Consider the following 26,423-nt stretch of genomic DNA (forward strand, 5'->3'; position numbering starts at 1 on the left):
GAATGGATCCTTTCTCATTCACTTTTGCCAATTGCTGAGAGCAATTCTCAAGGGTTGGACAATTTTTGGATAAGCCAGGGTGCCTATCTATTTCTTAGTTTAATGCGCAGCACGCAAAAGGTGAGTATTATCCAAGTCCATATAAATAAACCACTAGTTCATTCCCCAACCAACGTGGAACTTTTACCAACTCTAACACCCCCGCCCCTACTACATGCACACAGGCTACATTTCATTTATGCTTACTAGTTCAGGCAGGTGCGGACCTTTATGGTTCCAAGAGGGTTATGAACCCACTTCGTCTGAAAATTACAGTATGTACATATATAGATGTCATCTAATACATAGGACAATGGAGTAAATAAAACAAATCGAATCCATCTCACCGAACACAATTATGTGGCTCTGTGGTTATGCCAGTGCAAATCTTAATGGACGACCGGGGTTCGATCGAGTATATAATGTCTTATATATTTGATAGCAAAAATTGTTATAATCTCAGTCACACATATATATATATACTAGTTTAATCGCACATGTAACTTTTAGTTATTTAAAATTAGACGAGGTTTTTAATGAATGCAAAAAGTTAAAAACATATATTTTATTGTAAGCATATATATATTTTATCATCAGAAGTTTCAAGTGGTTAGTGGATTTAATATATTGTAGATGTAGATATAGATTTATAGACTTTTTAAATCTTCTTAAAATCAAATTTAATTGATTTAAAATTCTTAAACTAATGGAAAAAATATTAGTTGTTATTAACATTGATGAATTTTAATAAGGAAAGGTTCACCATAAATATATTTAATTAACTTTTAACTATTAAATATTAGAAAAAAAATAGTAAAAAGACGATTTTGTCTAAAGCAGAGACTTTTAATTAAGAGCAAAAAGTTCAAACGAAATTTATAAGTCTCTTCACACTTTTAATATATTAGTATTATTTAATATTTAATATATTATAGATGTAGATTTACTATTTATCATAGTTATTTAAAAAGGTATTCCTTACCAAAATACTATAATTAAAAAGGTATATTTGCTTTCCGAAAATAATGAATATAAAGGATTTGATACACTTAAGTCCTAAATATAATGTCATGAATAAATATCTATTTTTAAATGCTAAGAAAGTATGCTATATTTGCGTCTCGAGTCAATCAATAATGCTATATTTGCGTCTTGAGTCAATCAATAAAATTATATAAAAAAAAAATAAAAATTAGAAAGTGTTAATTAACTTTAAAATAAATCATTGTGCTAGAAAAATCTAACTTACACTTATATACAATTAAAACAAATAACAGATAACAGAAAGGAGCTATGTCCCAATTTTGAACTACTACTTTGAATGAAAAAACATGCTTGCAAGTTGCAAAGCATCATCTATTAGAGAAAGACAGTTGTTTAAATTGATTAAAAAAAATTAAAATTACCTCTAAAAATACTATTTGATTATATTTTGTATATGGGATAACCATTAGAGCCTGTAAAAGAAAACACAACAAATAAAGTCTATTAACAAATATAATGATGATATGCTAGATCTCATGATTTATTCATAATTAAAATAATTGTGTATAATAAAAAATTTATAAGAGAATTCATATAACGAAGAAGGCTAGAAAACTCTAGAGATGAATGCAAGAAGAAAACTTTAATTAATCATCAATAATTAAAAATCAAAATAAAATAAGAAAAAACGTAGAAGTAGAAGAATCACACGTATTTTTCTAAGTAAAATTTGATCAAAATACTACTTAAATAAAATTATTGACATTCCTTTTTTATATAAGGTAGAATTTTATAAGATTTAGAAGTTTTTATATAAGGTAAATTTTAATTACTTTAGAAGTGGTAAATACTATAATTTCTTACCTTAATCAAATAATTTTTTTCTTTTCCATACACAGATTTTTTTTAAGAAAATATATATATTTTGATTAGTAAGATTATTTTCATAAAGTTTGTCATACGTATTTCTTTTTTCAATAAGTATAAATTTGGCTCTTAATCCCCCCCCCCCCCCCCCCCCCCCCGTCCCTTACGTTTTTCTCCTAAAAATTTGCATAGGACTCCCACTAAAACATTTCACCCCTTACATTTAATTTCTGTTAGGTGTGAAATTCTTTCTTTTCTTCTTTTTTTTCTTTATCCTAATTATTTAAATAATAATTAATTAATATTTATTTTTAAAAAATAGTAAATGACGATTTTGTCTATTATGGAGTATTTTAGTGAAGGGAAAAAGTTCAAATCATTTTTTTTTAAAATCTTCACACTTTTAATATATTGTAGATATAGATTATAGATTATAGATAGATATATTGTGTGAGCTCATTAAAGTGAGGTACACGCGTGAGGCGCTCACACCTAAACTAATATATATATATACTAGTTTAGGTGTGCTCGCCTCGACCGTATACCTCACTTTAATGAGTTCACACGAAACATTAAATGCAGTATTTGTTTAAATAATAGAAATGAATACAATAATTAAATTCAAAATCTTTTGAATATGTAAAGATGAAGAATTTATTTTATTAGTTATGTAGTATTTGTAAATATCTAAGATGCAAATAAATTAATTGAAATACATTGACAGTCCCTTAAATTACATTGGTGTCTTTAGTAAAGTAAGCAGATGATTAGTGCTTGATACTCTATAAAATTGAACAATTTTACTTGATTTCATCCTAGAAGTGCAAAATTTGAACTGAAAAATCCATGTCACTTTAATCCCTCTTCTTCATCAAATAGTCAGTATATCTTTTTTGCTGCTTCAAATATAGTCATTCTCTTTCTCCCATAATTTCAAAATGAAGTTTGTATCACGAATTAAGAGAAACAATAAAAATAGTCTCTCAAGGAAAAAATTATATTATTATTTAACAACGCATATACAATAATAACATCATTATAAATAATATTAACACAACCAACAATGAAAAGTAAAAACAAGAACAGAAACATGCCTTTGAATTCGCTATTAATCGATACGAAATTTTAAGCCCACATTGCATGTGAATTTTCTTTCTCCTGCATTTTACTCATATATTTGTTGAAGAAGGTAAGAAGATTATAATCTTAGAACGACAACAAACATATTCAATATTCATAGTAATAACTCAAAGTAGAAAGAGAATTCATAACCATTCAGCAAAAAGTTAAAAACAAATGAAATTTAACTCCAAAATATTGCTAATTTTTTTTTTTACTACTTTCTCCATCTTATGGTTGTTTCAATGTCTCAATATAATAGTCCGAAATCTAACAAAATTGTCTGGAATATAAGAAAATACGCTCTATTTATTGTAATGTTGACATACATTAATAGCAAAATTAATCTACAAAAGCGTTTTAAATATAAACAAAATGCTTTATTTGCTGCAATACACACACTAATAACTGAAACATTTTCCATCAGTAATATAATAAGCAAAATAAAGATGAAATAGTATGTCACTAAACAAAGATGATAACAAATTTTTTGTCGTTTTCTCTTTTTGAAGGACAAATATATTTTGCTTTGTTTGAATTTTTTTTTAATTGTTCACAAGTTAAATTTAAATGCTTATGCACCTGTGACCACTGAAAAAATAATACAATTGACTATGTTACATTCAAGAAAATAATTTGAATAAAAACACTAGATAAAAAGACAAAGAAATAAAGAAAAAAACTCAATATATGTGTATCTCTAGGGCTATATGTGTATAGCCTTCTCCATTGTCATGTTCCTATGATTTCTTATATAGTTAAAATAGGTATTTAACTCCAAGTAATTATGGACTCTTTTCATATATATTTTTTATTCTATATTTAAAAATTTCTTAATTATTGAAATATTTTTTTCTTATCATATCTTTTAGGATTCCTTAATTATTAGTTCTCCTAATAATTATTATCATATTTTAGGACTCTTTAATTTTAAATATTATAAAAATAATTAATAAATAATTCAAGAAAAATAGTGACAAGACTATTTTATCTAAAGCGGAAACTTTTAATAAAGGGCAAAAAATTTAATTCACTTTTTATATTATAAATATAAATAGATTATAGATATATAATCTTGTCCGATCCATGCATAAATCTAGTTCAAAAAATCTTCTCCTAATACTATGTTTTTCTATAACTTTGTTATGTTAAAGCTTTTTTTTCACACGACATTTAATTTCTATTTCTATTGTAAATTCATTTCATAATAATTAAACCAATTACTCAGAGATTCTCAAAAGAATGTACTTTACTTCAAATGAGAAATCCTTGAAATACAAATTTACTCCATCGCGGTATGAAATTAGCCCACATCAACAAGGGTAGGCTTCATTATCCAATTTCAGAAATTTAATTTACACAATTAGTTTTGATAAGTTTGAGACCTATACCTCTTTGTTTATTCATTGTTCTGATGTCCACGGTCTAATTCTCAGTGCTGCGAAGTCATTATAGTGTGATAATTACGTAGCACCACTAATTAATTAGTGGTAGTGAATAAAATTGAAATTTGTAAAAGCTTTTTGAATCCATCAAAACACAAACAATAGTGTGAGATAAAATTCAGACCACATACATTTAGTTCAAAGCAAACATGCGCAAACTGATTAGTATTTGATTTAACAATTAGACAATAAGAAGCACTGATAACAAAAATAACTACGTAAAAAACGTGATAGCCACGGTATATTATTCATCAAAAATACCCTAATTAATAAAACATGAAAAGTTACTTAGGCGAAAGGTAGAATATAATCTATGCCTCAATAATTTTCTTCAGATTCTTGAGATACATCACATATTCTTTGTTGTTCTTGTTGACCATGTACTCATGCAAGAATTTAGTTGTGCTGGTCTTGATCCCCCGATTCTCGAGATACTTGTAGAAAGCCTTTCGGATTTTCTCATCAAAATCCCTGATGATGATGGAGATCGAAGCATGCAGATATTATTAGTATATATATAATGAAAACAAATATGAATGTAATTTAAGTAGAAAATAAACGGTCTGTTCTGAAGATCGATATACGTAGAAGAGGAAACAATTGATAATTAAATTTGAAGACTCACGAGAAACCATAAGGAGAACATTGATGATATTGACCCTTAGCAGCATTAGGATCTTTGATGGACAAACGGTCAATTGCAAAGTCATCATCAGCAAAACCTGTGAGATCAAACTCCAAAGTTTGTACATTCTTCTTAGACACCTTAACGACGACATCAATTTTTGTCTCCCTTTCCGCATCATCGCTGTCAGTCTCATCATTGGTGTCAGTGTCATCATCATTCTTATTCTCATCATCCTTCTGAGTCTCATCATCGTTGTTGTTAGTCTCCTCATCATCACTGTCAGTCACTTCTTCTGGCATGTAAACTTTGATATCAATAGTTTCACCTTTGTACTCTCTTGTCAATGTTATAAGCTGTTGTCCTGGATTATCTTTTATCTTGAAGGCGAAATCGTCCTCCTCCTCAACCTTGCAATGATAATGAAATAGTATAATAATTGTGATAGTCATAAATCTGCTAATTAATCCAGTATGAATCTTAAAAGTTGAATAAAAAGTAAAAAAAGATCGACTACTCCTGTTCTATGTTGCTCAGACTCCGGCGTTTCACTGGGGTATATATGTTGTCCTTGTTGTTGTTTATTAGCAAATGTAAATATGTACATAAGTAAAAAATTGAAAAACACTTGTTCAAAATACCTCGTCAGTTTCCTCGAGACGTTGAATTTCTGAACCAATGGTTTTGAGGATTGACTTATCAGAACTATGCTTCTTGGTAGAATACCAGCAATGAAGGATAGACGACGATGGTGCTGAGCTCCAAAAGAAGTTTCTAGAAGCGTAACTAGGGTTAACGAGCAGAGGATCCATGATGGTAGCTCTGAGTTCTATTACTGATCATCCGAACAGCCAAGGGTACAACAGTCCTTCTCATCATGAAGTTAGTAACAGCCATTTTTAGTTTGGTTGGGACTTTTTGAAGATTTTAAGGTTTAAGTGAGAAATAATGAGGGGGTTCGGGTTTAGGGTTTATATAGTACCACGTTACATGCATGGGTTCGTATAAATAAAGATAAGTATTAATATTCTCACAAAAATAGACGTTTTCTTGGAGAACAAGTTAGTTTTTACTTCTTTTCTTGGAGAACAAGCAACCACCTAAATAAGCAAGCATATTTGGTGCACATATTAGCTTGTAGTACGTAAAATTTACAAGTTAAATCGGTTCGAAACCAAATTCAAATATTAATGTCTGAAATTTGGCATTTGCTTCTACAACTAATTCTGATATTTTTATATGTAAATGCAAACATCGAACAAGTTCAGGGTTTTCATTTTACCTATTTACATTAACCTTTGTTGATGTAACTTTAGGCTTGTGTCTTAATATGGTTACGAAGACCCTAGTAATTTGACACCTTAATATGGTCGAGAAGACCCGAGTATTTTGACACCTTAATAAATAATAATGTTAATTTTATATCGATGATTTATTTTTTTGGGATCTTTCAAAAATAGCTACATTTAGTCATATTTTACATAATTACCATTTATAGCTGTTGTATTCAATTTACGCCTGTTGTATTCGATTTTATCAATATTCTGTATTCATATAAAATATAAATACAGTAACATTTAGCTGTTGTTAGGGGTGTATATAGGTCGGGTTGATTCGATTTTTTATTAAAATATAACCAAACCAATAATGTCGGTTTTGTAAATCTATAAACCAAATCAAACCAATATACAATCGGTTTTTTTATTTCGGTTTTAGTCAGGTTTTTTTTATTTTTTTGATTTTTTTACAATTATAATGTGATTGGAGAAAAAAATAAAATGTTTTCACTAAAAAGATTTTAAAAAAAATAAAAATAATAAAAAAAAAACCTAAATCACAACTTGACGAATGAGAAAAGTAAGATGAAAGTAAGATGAGGAAATAACGAGAACTCTCTGAAAACTTGGAAAGTAAAATGTAAAAAGTGAAGCAATTAAAGAGTTTTATGTTTTTATGTTAATATTGGGTTTTGTATTAATTTGTTGTTAATGGAAAAATACTATAATTAAAGGCCCAAGAATATATATCTATTTTCTGAATATATATTAATAATAAAAGTAATTAGAAAGTAGATTATAAGTAGTATTTTTTTACGTATAAAAAATTAAAATTATATATGTATTACGTCGGTTCGGTTTGATTTTATTTTTGCTAATACCAAATCAAACCAAGAATGATCGTTTTTTTTTTTGCCAACACCAAACCAATCAAACCAAACCATAAGTCGGTTTTTTTCCTCGGTTTGGTATGATTCATCGGTTCGGTTTGACTTAACGGTTCAGTTTGTACACCCCTCGCTGCTGTATTCGATTCACAGTCGTTGTTTTCACTTTTACTTAGTGGTTTGTATTCATAAAAACATAAATACACTACATATTTAGTTTTGCCAAAAACACTATCATTTTTTTTTATTTTTATTTTTTTTTATATTTCTTCTTTTTCGTGTTTTCCTCGTTTTTTCTTCTTCTTTTTTCTAATTTTTCCTATTTTCGTTTTTTCGTTTTTTTATATTTTTTTTCTCTCTTCTATCTCTCTTTCTTTTCTTTTTTTTTTATTTTTTTTTTGTACTTATTTTCTTTATCATTTTTTTGTTCTATTTTATATTTTTATATTTTTTAAAAATATAACTACTCGAGCACAAGTCATTGATGATAACGTAAATACCATAATTGTTTATCTATTTGTAGTCACATCGTCATTTATATTTTTGTATTCATTGAATTTTTGTAGGTACAGGCCTTAGTTGAGGGGTTTAAGTGAATTTTTGGAATAAGTTTGAGAGTCTGTCGATGACTTAAGCCATTTATATATTATTGTGTTTAGATATTTGTTATAACCTATATAGGGTTAAATTATTCGTGTATTAGTTATTGCACCCTCTATTCTACATAAATAATATATAAATTATTTTACACATTAAAATTTAAAATTCAATAACAATAACATATTTAGTATAATTATACGAGTAGGATTTGAAAAAAATGGTGCGTATGTCATCTTAACTTTAAATAAAATTAATAAAATATTTTATTTTGTGGTTTTGATTTAGTTTTCGATTTTTCGTGAACACCTTAAGTAGATTTTTCTTTTCTTTTTTATACTAGGTAGGTATGTCAGTGCGTTGCACAAGCCCAACGCGTATAGTAAAATAAAATGAAGATGTAATAATAAGGGACTATCCTTTTGATTGGGATTAGTTGGTGAAAATGATCTCAAATGTATGTTTTATACAATCATGGGAATAACATACTACTGGATGCTCACATTCACATATGATAGTAACTGTTGTCTATTTACATTGATAGAGATAATATTTATAAATTCTATAATAGGAGATGCATTTTTGTTGCTGTGATCAATCTCTCAAGCATTCATGATCAAACACCTGTTAAATTAGATTTAAAGATTAAATTAGTTAAGAAGTTCAAAATGTGATAATAAAACAAATTTTTATTCAACGAAGATAAACACAATAGTTATTAGAATAAAAGTTCCAATAACCTAAGATATTATGGTATCGGAATGAGAATCCATTTGTAAATTGAAAGAATTACATTGTAGGTAGCATTAGTAACACTGTACGTATCTCTTTATTTTTAAAATTTCGGATAAACATTTACATACTTAGAAATATGGATCTTTCGATATATAATTAGAACAGAAATGTGCAGTTGCTCTTTCAACCAAAAGACTATGAAATCGGTGTGCAATTTTCTCAAGAAAGCTTCAACACTTAAAAGGAAATGTTGTCAAGAGATGAAAGCTTTTGGATCATGTTTCTCAGTACTTTTGGTCCAGGAACTCCAACAAGTAGGGGAGGTAAGTTAGCATATTATTTACATACAAAACTAAGGAGATTATACTTATTAATGATACTTTACAACTCTGACTTTGACAATTAATACTAAAGGTTAAATCAGGAATACATGTTTTTCCTGCAATTGTTGAAGCCACGTGGAATTAGTCAAGGTGCGGGCAAGCTGGTCCGGAAACCACGATTATAAAAAAAATAAAAATAAATGATCGCTTGCTGCTCTTTTTACCTACTCCCAAGGCTCACGAAAAAATGCAGTCACTCTAATGCTGGCCTAAATTTTGAGGGTAGAGCCATACTGTTGAAACATATTTGAGTCGGAGCGACACTTATTGAATTCTTAACGAAAAAACAATTGTTTCCTGTTTTTGTTTCGACCACCATTTATTGCCTGATAAATTAAATCCTTTGGCATATTTGGACTTTGGCACAAGTATTTGCCTTTCAGCTGATTCAGAGATGTAATGATCTATCAAGGAAAACCTTTTAACTTAGTGCAACAAAAATCTTATTTGGACTACAGGAACCTGTAATATATACACGTTTCAAAAGTTTTGAATGTGGAGGTTCTATCGGAAAGTATCTATCTAACAAGGAAGTGGAGAAAAGGTTTACATACACTCTACCCTACCCTTTCAGACTCCGGTTGATTGGATTACAGTGGATGTTGTTGTTTCAAGTGTTTTTAATACTATCTTTTATTCCAAACAAGGTAAAAGTTTCTTGTTTCTTTGAGAAGTAGTAAAAAATACCATTACAAACTAAAGATTTACGTCTTAAAGTCAGAAATTTGATTTCACAGAACCAATAACCAAAATTATGGCGCTACCACTGTATTTAAATTGGTCAAGGCACCTGCAAATTTTTATTGAGGCTATAGTAAAATGCTTTTACAAGCAATAGAAATGATTTATTATGATACAACTATCAAAACACCCTTCTGAACACAAATGTCAAACAAATAATCAGTAGGAAATAGTTGTTTGAACAACGAATTGCATTTAACTATCATTAGGGACAATATTGACATGTTAGGAACACTGAAAGAAACAACTGATTAGTCTTTCTAGTGTTATTTTTTTCTTTCAAAAAAGAATCATGATAATCCATTGAGCTGACGAAATTAGTAATATTATTTGTATACGTATTGATCAATATAATAGAGAAGTAAAACTTGTAAATATTGGTACCTGTACTTCAAGTAGGTGATGGCATTGCTCGTATTCACGGTCTTGATGAAGTAATGAGAGGTGACTTAGTACAGTTTGAAGAGGCTACAATAAGCAAGTGATTGAGTTCAACAGTTTCTCTGATAAAATCATTGACTCTAGAGATATAATAATATGAAGACAATTGTTTCAAACAACGACGAAATCGAAAGTGCCCCTTGTTTCATCTTGTGCATATTATAAAGTGGATTAAATTACTCAACTGAGGTACAAGGAAAAAAGATCTGTTAGGACGATGAACCAGGGCAATGGGCTTGCCTAGATCAGAAGGAACTGTCCTTGTAACGAGTTGTTTTAAAACTGCTTTCAGTGGGGCTCCCATTACTACCTCCCTCACCGATGCAATCTTTGTCAAGAGTGCATGTTGTTCGACAATTAGAAAGAACTATAATAAGCAATGTATATTCAGGATTGTAACGAAAACTTCCAGCAAGAAATAGACAATCTATTCGGTTTAGAAGTATCAGAGACTTTCTTTCTGAAAATTAGTACACTACATAGAACTGATCACAAATTCAAAGAGAACTAAAACAATAAGTATACCAACTCATACAAAAACTGTAATGCAACACATTGACTTATACTACCATCCAAGTTTGCACTTTGCAGCCTGAGTTTGACCAGCTCAAAGATTAACAACAAAGCTGAAATTAAATTGGATTGTGACGAGGGATGAAAGTAGAAATATTGTCTTTTTGTTAGCACCAGCAACATGCAGGAGGATATTCTCCTCCCGGATTTGGTGGATACCACATAATGCCACCGGCGGTAAAGATATGGATATTCTTAGGTAAGTTTGACACTTCATGTAAATAAGAGTAGGTCCGATGAAACTTTTGATGCTCCGTATTCAAAAAAGTTGTAAATGGGAAAGATATATAATTTTCCATTATAGAAAATGGATGCAATGGACTGAAAGGAAAGCACATGGAGTAAGTATAGCACAAAGAGCTTTAATCTAAAGTGCATTCAAACATCTAACCTGCAATAACAATGGCCAAGTAGATCACCACAACATTGACATCCATTGAAATATCTATGGCAATTGCAGATTCTTTTTTCAATCCCAGTGTATCTATGGAATATGTGACTCTCCTGTGATTTGGAAAAACTTTTGCATTAGTATTCATAAATAATAACAACAGAATAAGCAAATAACAACATCTTAGTCCCAAATAAGTTGGGATCAACTATATGAATAATCTCATGATCTGGCCATGTTTCTCCATCTAAGTCTAACTCATATCATCATATACCAAATATATATTTGGTATATATATATTTATGCTGACAAGGCTAAGCCATCTCAAGCCTTTTTCTCTTGTTTTATTCTCCATCTGTACTACTTACACCTTCTGGTGCTAAGTAATTTTTTACTTTTGGGGGAAGAAAGTACTGAATCTCCAATAAAAAGAAAAAAAAGTTGCTACTACAAAAGTTTTATATTACTGAAGATAGCATTTATCCATTCTGGGAGAAATCAGATCCTCAATCTCAAAATTTTTGAAATAATCTAAGTTAATGAATGTTGAAGAAGGCATCACAAATTATCCGGGAGAATACGGGAAAGCCTAATCCAACCTGAAGGAACTCTATAAACAAGTAATATGCATGCTTTACATTCAAACAACTCACACACCAATTTCAACTGGCCACCTTACTATGTTAGTACCGACGAAATAGCGAGAACATAATTGTATTCAAATTTTTTCAATTTCCACCATCCTGAACAAACATACAAAATTGAGAAATTCAAGAATTGGACACAATCGAAGACACTTTTATTAACAACAATCCTTCATTTTACAAACCAATAAAAGATAAAAAGGTTCATATTTTTTTTACCTATAATAGGGAGAAAAGCTAAAATTCATACAAGAACATTTGAGAGCACCCCACATTAGAAAATTAAGCAAAATTTAAGAATTTAACACAATGAAAGCACAAAAACAAAAAAAGACTCAATCTTGTTACCTTGTAGATGAGAAATCCAAGAGAGTAAATGAAGCTTAGATCCAATATAGCGTTTAAGAGATTTAAGGAAGAAGAAGGCAAAGTTGTCTGATTGTGAGAGGAAAGAGGGACCAAGGAAAGTTCTGGAATGGAAATGAAACAGGTCGTGGTTTGCTAAAATAAAATTATCTTACGATTTTGCCCTGGTATATTGAGTATATTTACACACTTACCCTTGGTCGTCCCTTGGCTGGCTCTTCTATATGGTACTAGATAGGCATGTCCGTGCATCGCACGGGCCCAACGCGTATAGTAGAATAAAGTAATCAATGAGAATTTTTTAATACCTTTTTTCCAACATGTCATCCAATCATGCACATTCTAATTTTTAGGGTTTAGATGCCAATATTGAATAATTGTATACTTGAATCGCAATGGCAGGTTAGTGTGATCAAAGCTGAAGACCGAATTGGGGATGCAAACCCATATGATATAACAACATAGTATAAAATGAAGATGTAACAGTAGGGGACTATCCCATTTGATTGGATCAGTTGATGGAAATTCTCCCAAATGTATGTTTTATACAATCATAGGAATAACATACTACTGGATGCTCACATTCACATATGATAGTGACTTACATTGATATAGATATTATTTATAAATTCTACAATAGGAGATACATTTTTGTTGCAGTGATCAATCTCTTGGGCATTCACGATCAAACACTTATTAAATTCAATTTAAAGATTAAATTAGTTAAGAAGTTCAAAATGTGATTATAAAACAGATCTTTATTCGAAGAAGACAAACACAGTAGTTATTAGAATAAAAGTTCCAATAACCTAAGCTATTATGATATTGGAATGACAATCCATTTGTAAATTTAAAGAATTACATTGTAGGTAGCATTAGTAACACTGTACGTATCTCTCTGTTTTTTAAATTTCGGATAAGCATTTACATACCTATTGACAAAATAGCTGCATTGTTGTGAAATATTGATACCATTGACACCCATCTCCTCCAGTAAAGTACTCTCTTAACTTACCATATTTTCAACCTACCGAGATAACCTATGACCTTTCTCAAGATCATCTTCCAAAATGTAAAATTATTCTCTACACATTGCAGCTCAAATTAACATCCTTTTCACAGATACTAAGATAACAATTTGTTATCATATCATTAGTAGAGTACTTGAGCTCCACCTGCACCCACCCCCGTCCCATCATTAATTTTCTATCATTCCAACAAGTCATGTGATAAAGATGACCAGCTTTAAAAAGTTGTTGCGATCACTTTTTATTTAATGGTTACGTCCAGATTCTACGATAGACCTCAGAATGAAATTGATTATTCATGACCTGTATGAAACTACTTTGACTGACTTCAGGAAAATCATCCTTAATGTACAAAAGTGCACCAGATATTACCCCTACAGCCAAGTATTAGTAAGGTTCGATAATTGATAATACAAGATGCGAAAACAAATAGAGAGAACATATTTGTTTGAGAAAACAAATGCAATAGCTTGATAGCTTGTAAAATAAAGATATAATTTGCTTTGGCGTCACGAAGATTGTTGCCACTAATTAACTTATCCCGATAGATGATATAGTGTGTTCGAAAGCCAATTTCCCGACCATAATGTAGACTAAATTACATCCCAAGGTTCTCTTCATAAGCACTTTACTACAACCTCAGACAATTCCATCTAATCCTAAGTAGTTGCATTAAGGACAGAAAAGAAGAGACCCTTAACCAATAAGATGTTCTCTGGTTTGGAGTCAAACAGGTGAAAGTACTAAATATGGCCCTCGTAGATGCTAACTTGGGAAATTATCCTTTCAAAATACCCACCTCACTGCCTTGAAGACCAATCATCAGAGTTACATAAATTCTTTGAAAATTAATTATAAATGTATGACTGTGCAATGAGTACACTAAGTACGCAACTAAACGGAACCCAGACAACAAACTTTATTCAAGCAAACAATCAATCAACTTGATTATTACCATGACAAAAGAATAAGTTTTTGATATGGAAAATTTTAGAACCTAGGATAATTTTTTCATGAAATAGGAATTTACCACAACAAAGACCTTGTGATAGAATGAAATTTGTCATCATCCAAATTGGTAAACTCTTGAACACCTCTAGCAGCACCAAAAACTTTGCTTTGTGAATCTATTGTTCCTTCTGCATTGTCCTTTCACGCGCTAGCATCTACTTTGACATCTAAAGAATAGACACAATATTTTTGGAGCCACCTATCCGTCTCTCACAGTACATGCATTATATTCTCCCGTGCCGCATAACCGTGACTCTCATATGGTAGAATTACAAGGCGACAAAGTGCACCATGACCTTTCAGTGCATTGAAGAAACGGTACAACAACAACAACAACAACAAACCCGGTGTATTCCCACTTAGTGGGGTCTGGGGGGGGGTAAGATGTACGCAGTCCATACCTCTACCTCTGATGAAGTAGAAAGGCTGTTTCCGAAAGACCCCCGGCTCAAGTCCCGAGATATCACACAAACACATAGTACAGCACAGAAGCAGATGACGTAACATAGATACAGCACCCATAAGGAATATAAAACAGAGTAAAGCAGGAATGCAGGAATATAAAGCAGAGGAAAGCACACATATTCGTAATAAACATGGAACACGGGACACGGAACATTGAATACGGAATCATAACAGGAATACACCCCCACCAATTAATTCCCTACACTAGCGACCCGAACTGGCCCTAATCCTCTGCCGTAATTCGCATCTTCCATACCTTCCTATCTAGGGTCATGTCCTCGGTGAGCTGTAACTGTTCCATGTCCCGCCTAATCACCTCACCCCAGTACTTCTTCGGTCTACCCCTACCCCGTCTAAAACCATCCAACGCTAGCCTCTCACACCTACGGACCGGGGCATCCATGCCCCTCCTCTTCACGTGTCCGAACCATCTCAATCGTGCTTCCCGCATCTTACACTCCACTGAAGTCACACCAACCTTCTCCCGGATAGTCTCATTCCGAACTCTATCCCCTCGGGTCAGTCCACACATCCAGCGCAACATCCGCATTTCTGCCACCTTCATTCTTTGGATGTGGGAGTTCTTAACTGGCCAACACTCCGCTCCATACAGCAAGGCCGGACGGACTACCACCCTATAGAATTTGCCTTTAAGCTTGGGCGGCACCTTCTTATCACACAGCACCCCCGATGCGAGTTTCCACTTCATCCATCCCGCCCCAATACGGTGCGAGACATCCTCGTCAATCTCATTGAAGAAACGGTATGACTGTATATTTTATGCAAAAAGAAAAAAAGTTATTACGATTAAGACTTTTGAGTCGAGGCTAGCAAACTCATTAAATTAATCTAGGAAGGACCAGCAAATGTACATAATAAACCAAGAACATCTTCTATCTTGGCCACTCTAATTTACAGGAGCAACATTCAAGGAAAAGATGGCAATCTTGAAATAGGCTGCTGAAAGAAGAATAAGAGGACCGCCATTTTACCTGCATGGTCAAGGTTCCTGGATTGTTGTCCTCCTCCCCATGGATAAGCAAGATAGTCTTCTTAATCTTATTGGCCGAAATAAAGGTGCTCATCTCAACATAAGTATTGGTCACCTCCTAATGTGTTCTCTCCTCTCTATTGAACATTGAGTGGCTACTTACATCATTTAGTGAAGATTCTTGACAGTTTGTTCCCCTTCCTATCCACACTATCTACCACTACACATTATTAGTTGAGTGTCTGATCCAGCTTGCATGCACCTAAATTAATTTTACGGGATACTTGTTACCTCCCTCGACTATACACGGTTGCCTTTTTGATCCTGATTCTTTGGCTGAAATGCTTTTCTCAAGTTATGTCTCCAAGTATAAACATCCTACCTACAAAGCTACTCAATTAAATAGAAAATAACTTTAACCATCAGAGTAGTATTTTCATTTTCTATGACCATAAGATAAACAACTGCTCGGTGTAGCCCATAAAGTGGGGGTCTGAGGAGGGTAGAGTGTACGCAAACCTTAACCCTATCTCAGAGGGGTAGAGAGGTGGTTTCTAATAGAGCCTTAGCTCAAGAAAAATCATAAGATATTGAAGCGATAAATTATTGTCATTATATGTACAAACGTAAGAGATAATGAGTCTAATTTGTCTCTCTAGCTAAGGACATCAGGTGATAAGGGTACATATACAACTGGAGACTAAAAGATCAGTTATTACAAGAAGAAATCCATATTTTCAGTTCTTAATTGTTCTTCTGGTGAAAACAACGGATCAAGGATATTTCTCCATTCGTTGTAGTCCAGTGGTGAGCCAGCATTAGGCAGAGGAAACCCATTTACGAAGAAAAAAGGCGCCCCATATACACCTTTCACACAATCATACTGTGAAAAAGTATATACACAAATGTAAAAGGTATGTTAACACCAATGTATGTATAGAGTAATTGAGCCTAATTAACATACCTTGAAGGAAGTTCTTGTTGTTTGATCAGTTTTGGGGACGGTAAATCCAGCCTTTACAGCAGCGTAATTCGAATTTCCAATTGCATTGGGTGTAAATTTTGCAACTTTATCTACACCAGATGCTTTGGACAAGTTGAAAGTTGCTTGGTTATAAAACTTGTCCTGTTCAACCAAGCACGATTGAAACCAAAACTATATATATATATATATATATACATACATACATATACATACATACATGTCTAGTACCATAATTTGTAACAGAGAAACTTTTTTCACATAGAATCTGATAAACACTAATCTATAGCTTTTTAACTAACTCATGCTTTTCCACAGTTCTCTAGTTTTTACATGAATGATAAACAACTGTTGCAATTTCATGAAGTGATTTCCAAGACTCTTATTATAAAGACTACGTGCAGAAAATTGTATCTTCGTCCAGTTCTTGCCTGACTGAAGTGACTCACAAGTCACACTAAGCCCCGGAGGCTACTTAGATTCTGGAAAACAGTTTTAACAGTTGAAGGTCACTTGAAGAACCAGAGAACAATCATCTCGCACCATTATTATGAGATTACTATGAATAGAATAGTTTGTTGCAGTTGCTTTAAACAAACAAAGATCCTTCAGACCATAAAATGAAGGCTACCACGTAGTAAGATTTTTTATATTTTGTTAAGTTTTTTCAATCACATATGACATTGTCAAGATAGTATAGGATATCAGAGAAAGTCTGAGAAAAACTCAGTTATGTGAGTTGCCAAATCTTGATAACATAGTTTTGCCGATCCTATTAACACCAATTTCATGAATACTACTTCCACAATAGAGACAAGGATGGAATAACAGAATATGTTCAAGGCTCGCATCTCGATGAAAGAAATTTACAAGAGACATTGTCCTTTGTCACTCAAGCGACATTGCTTAGGAAGAGATTCACATAAGAGACTACTGATATCCGAGAATCTCGTTCTATTTTTCTGGGCAATTCGATCTATGCTACCATATCATTTTTCATAATTGCTATTATATCAATTAGAATATGAGGAATTATTCTAAAAATGCGGTGCAATTTCTTCAAATTCAGTGTTCAACTTGCATCTTTCCAACTTTCACAATAAGATATGAGTGCGCATATAAAATTAGCCAGGTTCTAACACTTTCTTAGAGTCTTTTGATCCCTATCCACCAAGATTTCAAGTAGTGAAGTATATTTTTTCATGGCTCATTATTTCCCGTCCTATTTTTAAAATACTTAGTCACTCAGATTTTTTCAAACAACACACATTTTCCTTATTTCTTCCAAAGTACTGAATATCATCAGTTACCAAAGCAAATTATTGCACTCATGAATGTTAATCCACTTAGAGAATATTTTTAAATCATGTGATAAAATAAATCCTTCAGCTAATACTCTCTTACTGTCTCTCAGATTAGCTACTTTTAAATGTAGTCATAAATACATATTTGCAAGTGCATAGCCTCTCTGACCCCGTTTTCAAACTTTATAATTGCAAGACTGCTTTCAATAATATAAAAGTCCAGATCCAAAGACCAAGAAGCATGTTGGTAGAAAGATTGAGCAGGTGAGCACTACATAAGTCGTAATTTGTCTAGAAGAAAAGAATATTTTTCATTCTTTTTTTCCGCCCAAGAACCAAGAGTGGTCCAAATCCTATCTCAGGAAGAAAAAGAGTCTAATATATAAAAAAAGGTAGAAAACAAGTGCGGAGAATGCCTTTTACTTTCAGCCTTTCCTTGTAAAGACTTGTTTAAGTTTGCATTTGCTGCTTTCCTTGGTGCCCAGGCGGTTCTTTATCAAGTTTGTTTGATGTAGCCAAGGCAACACAAGTATTCAAAGATCTTTTCATATATCAGCTTATACTACAAAACCTTATTTGTTATTTCCTTTATGATGATTGTAGTTGAAGTTCAATTTCATTTATAGTATATGAATTTTTAAGTTGCCGGTTTTTCTCATATCATCACTTAATTCTTGCTTTAGCTTCCCACAAGTTAAACTTTTGCTATAGTATTTCAATGAAGAAAGGTAATAAATTGTAGGTAGTTGTTCTTGTTAAGTAGGAGGCTAATTTTTTGTTGATGGCACCAAAATCTCCTTTTATTCTATAATGGGCATAGCAAATTGCCACGAAGGTAGATATGGAATTGCAAGCTTAATTACATCTCTGAAATGTCCAAAGAGAAACAAGATATTTTTAAGATGTACATCATCTAATTCTTTATGATAAAACAAATACACAATATGACATGCAATAGTCTGCCAGTTCCAAATAGGTGGTTTTGCCTCCTTATCCTTTTTATCTTTGTCTTTCTTTTGTAAATATTGTGCTTCAATAAATAACATAAATACGTCTACTTAGAACAAATAGGATAATTCTGCTCTCCACAGTAACGTGCCTCTAAGTCCCCTTTCTCGAAAGTAATAAAGCAATCATTGACATACATGTTATTGAGAAATTAAGAATGCACTATTGAAAATGATAGTGCAATCAAGCAGGAAAATATCAGAACTTGAAGAGGCAGCATTCAAGCTTGAATGAAAGAACCAAAAAGTTTTAGCCAATTTTTGAATTTAAGAGCTATTCATAACCCTAGATCAAGGAAAACATGAAACCAACCTCAGAATCCAGGACATCGTTAGCTGAGAAAGAATTGGAGAGCTTAGCACCGACAACATGTTTCTCTCTTCCCCTTTCAACTCACTTGATCAACATCCTTCACAACAGAAATACAGACCTATATCCCTATAAAATTCAATCCCAGCAACTTGAATCAAATTTCGGAAAACCCTTACAAAGATATCATATATGCAGATTTTTAAAAAAAAATAAAAATATTAGACTTGACTCAAACTGAGATTTGTCTCTGATTGCTGAAGCAGAAATCAACCATGGTTACATTGGAGCAAAGCAATGGTTATCAATTAGAGCGACAGAAAGGTGATACAGTCGAAGAAAATTGATAAAGAAGCGGCGAAACAATTAATATGTGGCTAATTTAGCTTTGGGATGAAAGAAACGTTCTTAAATAATGCATTAATTGATTTTGCAGTGCTGGACCAGGCAGCAGAATGCCTAATGCTCAGATGCAGTATGCCTAAAGCTCTTGCTCAGGCTCAGATTCAGTAGGCCTAATGCCTAATCCTTCTTGTTAATCTGATTGCATCAATTTGTATAATTCAACAGACTCTAGGTAAATTCAATTCACATATTGCTCGTCCATATGTGCACTGACTGAACTATTATAAGGTCATAAGGATTTTTAAATGATTATTCATGAGCAATTTAAACATTAGAGAGCTTCAAAGATATCTGCAATTTGAGGAATTAAGAACTTACCCGAAGAGATAGATGTAACTTCGAATAGGGAAGGAGTAGCAATTAGTAAAGGAGGATTGTAAAAGACCTGCACCTGGCTAACAGAATTATCAATTCGTTCAAAATTTAGAATTTAAAAAACGAAAACATCAATAATATCATCCATGAAATACAAAGTGGAAAGAGATCCAGAAATTATTTGAGAAAAAAAAAATGAGAGAAATATGAATTGAAGGAGTAATAGTTTGAAAGTTTAAAAAATAAAAAATTTTGTAGGTTATAAATCAAACGTGAACTCAATTAGTAGGTGAAAGAACTGATTTGGTATATAACTCCACTAGCATTTCTCTATGATAATTGGTTCATAACAATGCTTTCGCTTGAGAAGCAACAACCTCATTGGTCACAGTTGGCATCCATCTTAGGTCCAGCCACTACTTTAATATGGGATAATTGATTCATAACAATCATTTTCGCTTGAGAATCAATGACCTCGTTGGTCATAGCTGAGCCCAATTAGTCACGGATAGCATCCCTCTTAGGTCCAGGCCACCACACTAAGTCGTGGCTCCACGCGTGGATCGATCCTCGTTGGTTACGGCTGGTACTCATCTTGGGTCCAGACCACCACTGCTGGCACGTAGGTCATCACTTCGAGTCACGGCTCAACACGTGAGACTCTCAACGAGAGCACCAATGTTATAAATCAAACGAGAGAGCCTAACCAAAAGACTAGTCTAATAGGTAGAAGAACCCATTTAGTTTATAATCCCCTTAACATTTCTCTATTTTTTCAACGTGGGACAATTGGTTCATAACAGTATAATACATATATAAGGACAAAAAGAGAAATAAAAAATTTGAGAGGAAGGAAGATGAACAAGGAGAAGAAAAGATGAAGCATAGCATACTGGAGTATTCCAGAGGTTTGAAGTAAGAGGATAGTTAAATATCAGCAACAATAATGATGATTTTGCCCTCAAAATATGTGTATAATTATGGCTTCTACCATTGGTCATTCTAAAAGTTTCTTTTCTATATAGTAGAAAAATAATAGTAGTATAACATATATAGTGAATGTCTACTTTACCATATATAGTGAATATCTACTTTATCATATATTGTGTATGTCTATTTATGAAAAAATTGCAAACCCCAAGGTTAGCTTTCTCCTATAAATAAAGGGGTTTTGCTTCATCGTAATTCATTCCTCAAGAGAAATAAGAACTACTCTCTCTATTCTCTCTATTCTTCTTCTTTATTCTTTATTAGTTTATAACATGATATCAGCACAAGACTCTACCAAACAAGATGAGATTATAAATTTAAAGGTAATTTCAAGGTATGAATTCCTTATATTATCTTTCTTTTGTTACTAATAATATAATTATTGTTGGATGAGGAAAAATAATTGATTTGGACCCATTTAAATTTTAAATTTATTCCTCAAGAACAATATTATCAAAAGGGATGATAATATATTCAGTTTAAATCCCATCAATTTATGCCTAAGACGCCTTTATATGGGTAAAACGTTGAGTTTGAATCTCAATGCACCATATTGATGATATTATGATGGCTAAGGCAAAATAATGTGTTTTTAATGAAAAGTCATGAAATATATCCCATTGAATATGCTTCATTCCATGAAGTGAATGTGGTAGCAATATATGATAAGTGTGAAATATGACAACTTACTTCATTCTTGAAGTGTATATGATAGCAGTGCATAATATGTCTGAAAAAAGACAAGTGATTGAATGCAAGAATATACACGTAGAGGGACAATATGATAATGATCATCAAAAGTGATGATATTTTCACACGCGTATTATGATCATAAGATATATTAAAGAAAAATTCTCTAGATCATATGTATGCTTTGATTTGCTCCTGAAGTAGCAATATCATAAAAGAGGTTATAAGCTATCAATTTGATAGGCTTAAGACACGATTATATTTCATTCGTGGGAATGAGAATTTTAATTGCTATAAGCATAGATCCATTCCCTCGGTGAATGTGATGATATTTAGTGAAGCTTATCAACAAATTAACAAACATGAACTTGATTGTGATGGCTTCACAACTCACCTCCAAATGAGGCAGAATAATCGAGAAGAGTTATTTTGAAATCTACTTCTAAAGTAGTAAATCTGAAATTTATTCATGTAAACCTTGCGACCCAACATAGACTTCTGGTGATGGACTTGATTATTAAGAGGAGCAAGAAGAACAGGGGTGGGGAGGGCAGACCTAGAGTTAGCTGAGGTGGCCTGACTCCGGTCAGTGATTTGGAGATAGGGGCAAGGTTGGAGGGGATGGGGGAGTGGGAGTGTTGGGGGCGTGGATAGTACGTGGGATATGGCTGCGGGTTGCATCAAAGAGGCGGCTAGAGAGGTTTTAGGTGTCTTGAAGGGCGGGTCTGGCCGGCATCGAGGGAATTGATGGTGGAATGAAGAAATCAAGAATAAGGTAGAGAGGAAAAAGGTGGCTTACACCAAGTTGATTGAGAGTAAGGATGAAGAGGAGAAGCGGGTGAACGGGCAGGAGTATAAGTTAGCTAGGAAGGAGGCTAAGTTAGCAGTTACGACGGCTAAGGCAGCAACTTTTGAGAGATTATATTCGGGATTAGAGGAGAGAGATAGGGAAATGAGGTTGTTTAGGCTTGGTAAAGCTAGGGAGCATAAGGGTCGGGATCTGGACCAAGTGAAGTGTATCAAGGAAGACGATGGCAGAGTGTTGGTAGAGGACGTGCTTATTAAGAAGAGGTGGCAGTCATATTTTCATAAGTTTTTGAATGACGAGGGGGACAGAGGCATTGTGTTAGGGGAGTTAGAGCACACTGAGGAATCTCACGATTTCGGCTTTTGTTGGCGTTTTAGGGTGGATGAGGTATGTGAGGCTATTCGCAAGATGCGAAGGGGCAGGGCAACGGGGCTCGATGAGATTCTGGTGGACTTTTGGAAGTTCATGAGAAAGGCAGGGTTGAGGTGGCTCACCAATTTATTTAACAACATTTTTAAGTCTACTAAGATGCCTGAGGCATGAAGATTGAGCACGATGATTCCTTTATATAAGAACAAGGGTGACATTCAGAGTTGCAACAACTACCATAGTATGAAGTTGTTGAGTCACACAATGAAGATTTAGAAGAGGGTAGTAGAGTGGAGGTTGAGGAAGGTAGTGTCTATTTTGGAGAATCAATTTGGATTTATGCCTGGTCGCTCTACGACGGAGGCAATTCACCTTGTACGGAGGCTGGTAGAGTAGTATCAAGAGAGGAAGAGGGATCTTCACACTTATGACAAAGTCCCTAGAGAGGTTCTTTGGAAATTCTTGGAGGCAAAGGGGGTACCAGTGGCGTACACATGATCGATTAAGGACATATATGAGGGGGCGAAGACTCGAGTAAGGATGGTGGGAGAAGATTCCGAGCATTTCCCTGTCTTGACAGGGTTGCACCAGGGATCGACTCTTCGCGGAGTATTCAAGGAGAGATGCCTTGGTGTATCCTTTTTGTAGATGATGTAATGTTGATTGATGAGTCATGTCGAGGTGTTAATGATAAGTTGGAGGTTTGGAGACAAACCCTGAAATCTAAAGGATTCAGATTAAGTAGGACCAAGATAGAGTACTTGGAGTGCAAGTTTAGTGACTCGAGGCGAGAGGAAGAGGAGGTAGTGAAGTTGGATCTGCAGGTGGTTTGTAAGAGGGATAGTTTTAGGTATCTTGGGTCTATGATTCAGGGGGAAGGATAGATTGATGTGGATGTCTCTCACCGTATTGGGGCAAGTTGGATGAAATGAAAGCTTGCTTCAAGGATTTTATGTGATAAGAAGGTGCCCCTCAAGCTCAAAGGCAAATTCTATAAAGCTACAATTCGGCCGGCTATGTTGTATTGGGCGGAGTGTTGGCCTGTTAAGAATTCTCACGTCCAAAAGTTGAAGGTGACAGAAATGAGGATGTTGTGTTGGATGTGTGGATTCACGAGGGCTGACAGGGTTAGGAATGAGATTATTCAAGAGAAAGTGGGAGTGACGTCGGTGGAAGATAAGATGCGAAAAGTGAGGTTGAGATGGTTTGGTCATTGATGAGAAGGGGCATGGATAACCCTGTTTGTAGGTATAGAGGTTTGCCTTGGATGGTTTCAAGTGGGGGAGGGGTAGAACAAAGAAGTACTGGAGAGAAGTAATTAGACATGATATGGAGCACTTACAGCTTTCTGAGGACATGGCCCTTGATAGGAAAGTATGGAGGAAAAACATTAAAGTAGAGGGCTAAGGTGGGTGGTCGAGTCGTATTCTGTAGTTAGGAGGGTTTGGTGTAGCTTGGTTGGTAGGTATAGGGGTAGGGGGTCCATTGTCTGTTTGTGTATTTTATTATTGTGTTATTTTATTCCTGTTGAACGCTTTTGACATTTTTGTCTTTTGTCCTTTTGTCTTAAGACGGGGGTCTATTGGAAACAGCCTCTCTACTTCCCCGGAGGTAGTGGTATGGACTGCGTACATTTGACCCTCCCTAGACCCCAGGTGGGAATATACTGGGTTTGTTGTTGTTGTAATAGTAAATCTGAAATTTACTAAAGTAAAAAAGGTACATGTCATGATGAACTTGGAGTCTGCTAGAATAAAAGTTCATAAGTTGACATGAATGATTATGACATCCCGAAGAAGTGCATATTGAGTATTGGACATGTAATGAAGAATTAGAAAATTCTTCAAGAATTATTTATGTTGTTTGTTCTCATGATAAGTTGGTTGGACCAACTAATTATTGAATTGGATCCCTCAAAATCTAAAAAATATAAAAGGTGAATAATGGCCCGTTCACCTTTCATGTGGTATGTTGAAAAGATGCATCAATAAGATCATCACATGTACATTTATTGTCAACACGTATTTTGACATTCATAAAGCTGCTTGCTCAACAAAATTGAGTTAAGAGCATATTCAGATTGTGCAATCAAGACAATTCATCTTGATGAAAATGGTTTGACATTAAATACCTTCAATAAATAGCTAAATCATTGCTGATGGGAACAAAGCTTCATGTGTTGGTCTGAAATACGATATGTTGCATACAGTAAGACTTGCATGCATTAGACCAACAAATTATGATTATTTCTTTTCTATCAATTGGTTCGAGGTCAGAAACTAACTATTTCATCTAATAGTTTGATGTGCGGTATATAATTAATAAATATATCATAATGCATAAAGATGTATTCCTCAAAAAATATGGAGGATGTATGTTAGTTTCCTAACATAAGGAGGAGATTACAAGCAGCTATGAAATATGTTAGGAATTATCATCAGATCCTCATTCAAAAGATAACTCAAGTCATATGCCGGAAGCATTTACTGACTCAAATTTAACCTCATATCTAAGTTGCAAATGCTTCTATTTTGCATTTTTAAAGGACAAAATCTACGCATGCATGAAGCATGGTAGACTAATCGATTCCAAATGAAATAATCCTTGAAAAGGATAAGGAGCAAATAATCATAATAAGAAGGCAATATGCTCTTGAAGAGCCTACGACATCACATTTCATGAAACCTATGAGAGGTTCAGGCACCTGAAAATAATGAAGCGATGAGATCTCAAAATGTTATGTCACATTATAAACCGATACGAAATGATATATCATCGATAATATCTTTGATACAATATTGACGCAATATTGTAAAGTATTACGAGGATCCGAATTCTACGTTTATTTAAGCATGCTGACGTAGAAACATTTATCAAGTGACCTGAAATGATGCATTTTGGTAAGCGTAAAACTTATTTGATTTGTAGTCCAGACACTTGAACATGTCACACTTGACATGTTGGATATTGTCACTTGACAAAAATCCATATGAAAATTCCTAAGGGATTCAAAATGTCTTAAGCATATAAAGTTTCTGGAAAACTTTTTATTATCCTCATAAGAGATAATTTGATGATTTAAGTATCATTGGAACTCTTGAAGAGTTTTCAAAAGCAATAGAATTTTTGCTTAAATGAGAAATATGCAAAACTGAATAAGGATCTATTTCAACCTCAAGAAAAGAATGAGGAACTCCTTGGTTATGAAGTACCATATCTTAGTACAATTGTTGTACTAATGTATCTTGCAAATACTACGAGGCCTGATATAGCCTTTTTCAGTTGATTTGTTAGCAAGTTTGCAGTCCCAATCCTATTAGTTATGTTGATGTTGGGTACTTATCTAATCTACATAAAGCTCGGTCTCAAATAGGCTATGTGTAGCGGTACTGCAATATCTCGAAGATATACAAAGCAGTCTATCGTAGCCACTTCATGGAACCATGCTGAGATAATAGTTATTCATCAAGCAAGACGAGAATGTGTATGGTTGAGGCATGATACATCCCATTCGAGAAAAAATATTGTTTGAAATGCGACAACATACCCACAATCTTATATGAAGGCAATGCAGCATGCATAGCACAACTTAAGGGAGGATTCATAAAAGGAGGTAGAACGAAACACATTTCCC

General features: G+C 33.5%; 1 non-coding gene and 1 pseudogene across 3 annotated transcripts; both read right to left on the reverse strand.

Annotated features, from left to right (window-relative positions):
• Positions 1 to 4,673: 4,673 nt before the first annotated feature.
• Positions 4,674 to 6,101, reverse strand: LOC107869463 (annotated as a pseudogene).
• Positions 6,102 to 8,241: 2,140 nt separating this feature from the next.
• LOC107867232 lies at positions 8,242 to 20,833 on the reverse strand. Of its 3 annotated transcripts, XR_007054708.1 has the most exons (7): positions 20,310 to 20,833; positions 19,936 to 20,008; positions 19,216 to 19,341; positions 16,574 to 16,735; positions 11,105 to 11,217; positions 10,084 to 10,167; positions 8,242 to 8,464 (listed from the first exon to the last, which is right to left on the reverse strand). It is a non-coding gene; the product is annotated as an uncharacterized LOC107867232 (transcript). The 3 variants fall into 3 exon arrangements; XR_007054707.1 differs by having other exon boundaries at positions 19,936 to 20,833; XR_007054709.1 differs by lacking the exon at positions 8,242 to 8,464 and adding an exon at positions 8,844 to 9,748 and having other exon boundaries at positions 19,936 to 20,833.
• Positions 20,834 to 26,423: the final 5,590 nt, after the last annotated feature.

The sequence above is a fragment of the Capsicum annuum genome, chromosome 4 (genome assembly GCF_002878395.1).
Source record: "Capsicum annuum cultivar UCD-10X-F1 chromosome 4, UCD10Xv1.1, whole genome shotgun sequence".
NCBI lineage: Eukaryota > Viridiplantae > Streptophyta > Magnoliopsida > Solanales > Solanaceae > Capsicum > Capsicum annuum.